At 48.0% G+C, this 6,150-nt stretch overlaps 1 pseudogene; it reads left to right on the top strand.

Moving 5' to 3' along the window:
* Nucleotides 1-3,578: 3,578 nt before the first annotated feature.
* LOC137773382 (ferritin light chain pseudogene) lies at nucleotides 3,579-5,609 on the top strand (annotated as a pseudogene).
* Nucleotides 5,610-6,150: the final 541 nt, after the last annotated feature.

The following is a 6,150-nucleotide window of genomic DNA, read 5'->3' as shown; positions in this document are numbered from 1 at the left end:
CCTGGTCCAGGAAGATCCCACATGCCGCGGAGCAACTAAGCCCGTGCGCCACAGCTACTGAGCCTGCACTCTAGAGCCCATGAGTCACAACTACTGAGCCTGTGAGCCACAACTGCTGAAGCCCGCACGCCTAGAGCCCGTGCACCGCAATGAAGAGTAGCCGCCGCTCACCGCAACTGGAGAAAGCCTGCGCGCAGCAACAAAGACCCAACGCAGCCAAAAATAAATTAATTAATTAATTTTTTTAAAAAGGAGGGAATTGTATTGCCCACACTACCAGCTCAATTAAAAAAAGAAAAAAGAAAAAAATTTCTCCCTGTAGAAATTTTTTCTCTTAATTTTTTTTTTTTTTTGGCCTTGATATAAAAACTGTTGACTCCAACATCATCTCTAAATGAAATGAGGTTTTCCTCCACAGGGCATACAAATGGTTAGATTAAAGGTGTAGCTGGCCGCACACCCTGGCGCTGGCTTGCAGTCATCTGCCTCTACTCAGCATCTCTCTGAACACGTCAGCAACCGTTCTATGAGGTGCCCACTCTCCATGAAGGACTCTGCTAACCGTTAAGAAACCAATCAGAGCCCTGCAAGCACGAGAGGCTAAAGCTGGGTGGAGATCAGGATGCAAAGAGGACTTACATCCAGTCAGCCCCCACTGCACGCCAGGCACACTGACTCTTCCCAACGACACACTTCTAAATTATTGTGAAACCTCCTGGCTGTTACCTGTGATGTGGGTATTACTATCCCCATTTTATAGCTGATAGATCAAAAGGTCTGAAAGAAGAAGGAATTCCCTCAAGGTTACGTTCGTTGTAAGAGAGAAGTTACATCTCTCTAGACTCTCGCTCCTCCACGCATGGTCCCTGGCAGCAGCATGGGAATCACCTGGGAGCTTGTTAGAAACAGACAGTATCAGGCCCACCCCAGATCTGCTGGTCAGAAGCTGCATTTTACAGGACACTGCAATGAGTCTCACGCACACCAAGGTTTGAGAGGTGCTGCCCTAACTAACCCCTTCCCCCCCAAGTCCTCCGTCTCCTGTGCATTTCAAACTCTGTGCTGGGGTACAGTTGGCAGCTTTCTGCTCTTGATTCCCTAAGTTCAAAAGTACTTTGGCTTCAAACCTGACACTTGAAAGAAAATCCTAAATATAAGTACCACAAATCAACATTTGTGCATCATTTCCTTGACGGGTAGCCCAGTTTACCCAGGACTGAGGGAGTTTCTTGGGATGCAGGATTTTCAGCGTTAAAACTGGGGCAGTTCTTGGCAAACTGGGATGGCTGGTCACCATATCCCTATTCCCAGCCTCTCAAACACAGGTAATTCCTTTCACATAGTAGTTCTCAGCCCTGGATGCACCTTAGAATCACCTGGGGAGTTTTGAAAAACAAATGCCCGCTCACTAACCCAGATGAATTAAATCAGAACCTCTGCAGGTAGGTCTGGCCACTGATACGTTAAAAAAGACTCCCCATGTGCTTTGAATGCACAGCCAGGGTCGAGAGCCACTGTTCCTGCCTAAAGTTATTTTTTTGCTCTGAGTAGCACATTTTTCAGGAACATGAAGAACTGACTGAAGGAAGGAAAAGGGGGAAGGGACTCGCCCTTACTGGGTCCATGCCTCTCATGCTGGTCAGCACCCAAGTACCAGAAGCCGAGCTACCTGTGAAATAGGAGTTATTTGTGTCCATTATGCAGATAAAAACACTGAGGCTGAGAGAAGTATCTCACCCAAGTTCACACAACTAGGAAATGGTGAACTGTGACTTCAGGTCTGTCTTCTTTTATAACCCCGGGAGGATGTTCTACACACTACCTCCAAGATATCTAGATTTTAACTTTGCCATTGATCATGAAGAGATTCTGGATGCCTCCCAGCTGAGAATGGTCTGCTGCGGAGTAGAAGATGAGGCCCACCTGTACAGGTGGACTATTTTCATGCTGGAAATTCCTTCACCAGGGAGTCTCTCCCCTGAATCCTATAAAACCCAGGTAGACCCAGCAATCCCACTCCTCGGTGCCTACCCAAGAGAATGTTCATAGCAGCATTGCTTATCATAGCCGAAAGGTAGAAACAAGTCAAATATCCATCAACTGATGAATGGATAAAATGTGGTATCACTGTATAATAGAATATTATTTGGCAATAAAAGGTATTGATACATGCCACAACATGGATGAACCTTGAAAACATTATGCTAAGTGAGAGAAGCCTGACACAGAAGGCCACATACTGTAAGGTTCCATTTACATAAATGTCCAGAATAGGCAAATAGAGACAAAAAAGTAGATTAGTGGTTGCCAGGGGCTAGGGTGGGGAGGGGAGAAGGGAGGAATGGGAGAGATTGCTAATGAACATGGGGTTTTTTTGGGGGTGATGAAATGTTCTGGAATCAGTGTCATGGTTGTACAACTGTGAGTATCCTAAAACTACCGAATTATACACTTTAAAAGAGGGGATTTTAGGGTATGTGAATTCTCTCTCAATCTGCTACCAGGAGCTCTCATCCATAGCTGGTGGGAAAGTAAAATGGAGCAGACACTGTTGAAAACTGGAAGTTTCTAGTAAGGCTAAACTTACACCTACCGTATCATTCTACTCCTGCACACATTCCCAAGACAAACGAGTGCTTAAGTCCATCCAAGGACACGTACAAGAATGTTCCTAGCAGCTTTGTTCATAATAGCCCCAAACTGGATGCAACCCAAATATCCATGCCGAGGAGAACAGATAAATAAACTGTGCTGTATTCATACGATGGATACCACACAGCACGACAAAGGGACTACTTACTGCTACCTGCCAGACAAAAATGAATCTCACTGATATGATGTTGAGCATTAAGAAGCCAGACAAAAGAGCCCATCCGCTATGATTTCATTCCTATGAAGTTCAAGAATGTGCAGAACTAATGGATGATGATAGAAGTCAGAGGAGCATAGACTGGGAAGAGGCACGAGGGAGCTTGTTAGGGAGCTGGAGGTGTTATACAACTTGATCTGGGTATTTGTTGATTGGGGGTGCACATCTGTAAAGATCACTGGGTTATACATGGAAGATTCATGTGCTTCGTGAACTTCACCATGTGTACGTACGTTATACCTAAAAAGTCCAGAAGCTCCTCAGCCAATGGTGACCTTGTTCTGGGGTTCACTGATTGACCCTGGATGTCTTCACAGTGGACTGAAGAGGGCACAGACTGTGGAGTCAGGTGGACCTGGATTCCAGTCCAGCTCTGCCCCTGTCTAGTCCCATGACCTTGGGCAAGTCACTCAACATTTCTCAGCTTCATGAAATGAAGAAGCAATCTCTAACAGGGACGGCCTTGAGGATGAAGAGAAAAAATACATGTCAAGTCCCGAGTACAGGGCTCAGCCCAGGAGAGAACAGACGAATCCCAAGTGGTCAGTCAATGGTGGCTCATACAAGACAGCTGCTCTGTCAGAAGGATGTAGAGTCGGAGCCTTCTGGCGGGAACAGGGGCAGATGAGGAGTGGGCACAGCCAGGACAGTGTTTATGAAACTTGTCTGGATTGTCTGCCCTGTTGAAGAGACCACCAGGAGAGATCGCATGGAAAGCCAAGGAATGACCGAAGAGAGGCCCAGTGTCCTAGGGCCCCAGCTGAGCCCAGGTTCCGAGCTGTCCCCACCAAGGTGCAGCCACGTGAGTGAGCTGCCTTGCAGGAGGCTCCGGAGGATCACCGCCCCAGCCAACATCATGTGGAGCTGAGCCGGTCAATCCACAGAACTGGGAGATCATAAACTGTCGCTGTTTTAGACTTTGGAGTGATTGCTATTCAGCCATAGACAGCCCATACAGGAATTGCTATCTAAGCGGGGGCTCCAATAAACAGCAGTGAAAACATGGGACATTGGCTTAGGAACAGGGCAATGGGCAGAGGCTAGGGGGCCTTGAAGAGATTGTTATTGGAATGTGGAAGAATGTGAGAAATTGTTACAGGAGCCTGACCAAAGGGGACACGACTTACGTACTGACAGAAAAATTTAGTAAAACTGTTCCCTGTAATAACGTGGAAAACAGAAAGTACAGTTCATAGCCTTGTTGCTTTGGCTGAGGAGATTTCAAGGCAGAATGTTGAAAGAATCAACTGGTTCATTTCAGCTGAGGGATGGACAGAGGATGAGCTAAAGAAAGAGCTGTTCCGTATTCCAGAGGAATCTATAGGAAACGCTTCTTGCCTCAAGCTTGTTAGGTTGGAAAATGAGACGGTTTCTCATTCCCAACATCTACAGCCCAATAAAGAGTCTCAAAGGAAATAAGAACCTGGGGGAGGGAAGGAACCTGGTGGCAAAGATCAAATACAGGGTGCTTCCCGTGAAATGTGGCCTTCGGGTCAAGATCAGGTCAAGGATGCAGATACAAGAGACTTTCTTGAGACCTCAGATGCATTTCAGGGTACGGCGTAGGTAGAGCCTCTCAGCTAGACCACAGGCTTCTAAGAATCTCTGAAGGCGTGTCCCTTAGCGCTTGCATGTGGCCCAAAGGGTCTGTTTCAGAAAGAAATGTTAAGTGTGGCTTTTGCCTAATGGAGCAGGTCATTTGATACATAGGAAATGCACAAAAGCTTTCATTTTACTAATCTGGACTGAGAGGAACAGAGGCATTATATGTATATAGTTGTACCTAAGTATCCATGGGGGATTCATTCTAGGACCCCCGTGGATACCAAAATCCACAGATACTCAAGCCCCTTACATACGCGTTGGCCTACTATTTGTATATAACCTAGGCACATCCTCCCGTATACTTTAAATCCTCTCTGGATTACTTATGATACCTAATAAAATGTAAATGCTATATAAATAGCTGTAAATACAACGTAAATGCTGTGTAAATGCTTGTTGGAGGGGCAGTGCAGCGGCAGTCCCGGGAATCTGTCTCTAGCTTCTACAGTGTTTGGACAGAACACCGCCAGGGATGCCCCTTCTTCCAGCCTCCAACCACCCTCCAACTTTTTTCCCAGCCACAACCTTAGGCACCAACCTCTCAGCCAGCCTCGGCTTCAGGAAACAACCAACGCCATATTCGGAGTTTCTCTCCTTGTTGAGGGTCAGCGGAGCTCCCACATTCCTCAGGATTATTTCCCTGCGGTGGAGGCTGCCATCGACCACCCGGTCAACGCACGCCTGCGCGCCTCCCACACCCAGCTCTCTCTAGGCTTCTATTTCCACCGAGACCACGTGGCTCTGGAGGGCGTGGATCACTTATTGGGCAAGTTGGTGGGGGAGAAACGCGAGGCTGCAGAGTGTCTCTTGCAGATGCAAAACCGGCGTGGCTGCCGCACACGCTTCCAGGACACGCAGAAGCCGTCCCAAGATGAGTGGGGTAAAACCTGAACACTGTGGAAGTCGCCACAGTCCTGGAGAAGAACCTGAACCGAGCCCTCTTGGATCTGCATGCTCTGAGTTCTACCCCCGCAGACCCCATCTCTGTGACTTCCTGGAGAGCCACTTCCTGGATGAGGAGGTGAGACTCATCAGGAAGAAGGGCGACCACCTGACTAACCTCCGCAGGCTGGCCGGCTCCCAGGTTGGGCTGGACGAGTATCTCTTTGAAAGGATCACCCTCCTCAACGACTAGGAGCCTCTGGAGCCCAGCGGCCTTTGACGACCCCTCTGACAACCCCCTGGTGCCAGGGCTTCTGCCTGCCGTCACTAGGCAGCTTTTTAACCAGCCTGAAGCCCTCTCCCAGACCGCAGACCAAATGGAAACAATAAAGCTTTTTGCAGGAAAAAAAAAAAAAATTGTTGGAGTGCAGCAAATTCAAGTTTTGCGTTTTGGAACTTCCTGGAATTTTTTTTCCAAATATTTTCGGTTTGTGGATGGTTGAATCTGCAGATGCAGAACATGTGCATATGGAGGGCCAACTGCATGTGTGTGTATATGTAAAATAAAAATACAGGAACTTCCCTGGTGACGCAGTGGTTAAGAATCCGCCTGCCAATGCAGGGGACACAGGTTCGAGCCCTGGTCCGGGAAGATCCCACAGGCCGCGGAGCACCTAAGCCCGTGTGCCACTACTACTGAGCCTGCGCTCTAGAGCATGCGAGCCACAACTACTGAAGCCCGTGCGCCTAGAGCGCGTGCTCCGCAACAAGAGAAGCCACCGCGATGAGAAGCC

Source organism: Eschrichtius robustus, chromosome 12 (genome assembly GCF_028021215.1).
Source record: "Eschrichtius robustus isolate mEscRob2 chromosome 12, mEscRob2.pri, whole genome shotgun sequence".
Lineage (NCBI taxonomy): Eukaryota > Metazoa > Chordata > Mammalia > Artiodactyla > Eschrichtiidae > Eschrichtius > Eschrichtius robustus.
The sequence above is the reverse complement of the archived record's forward strand: the minus strand, read 5'-3'. Positions and strand labels throughout refer to the sequence as shown.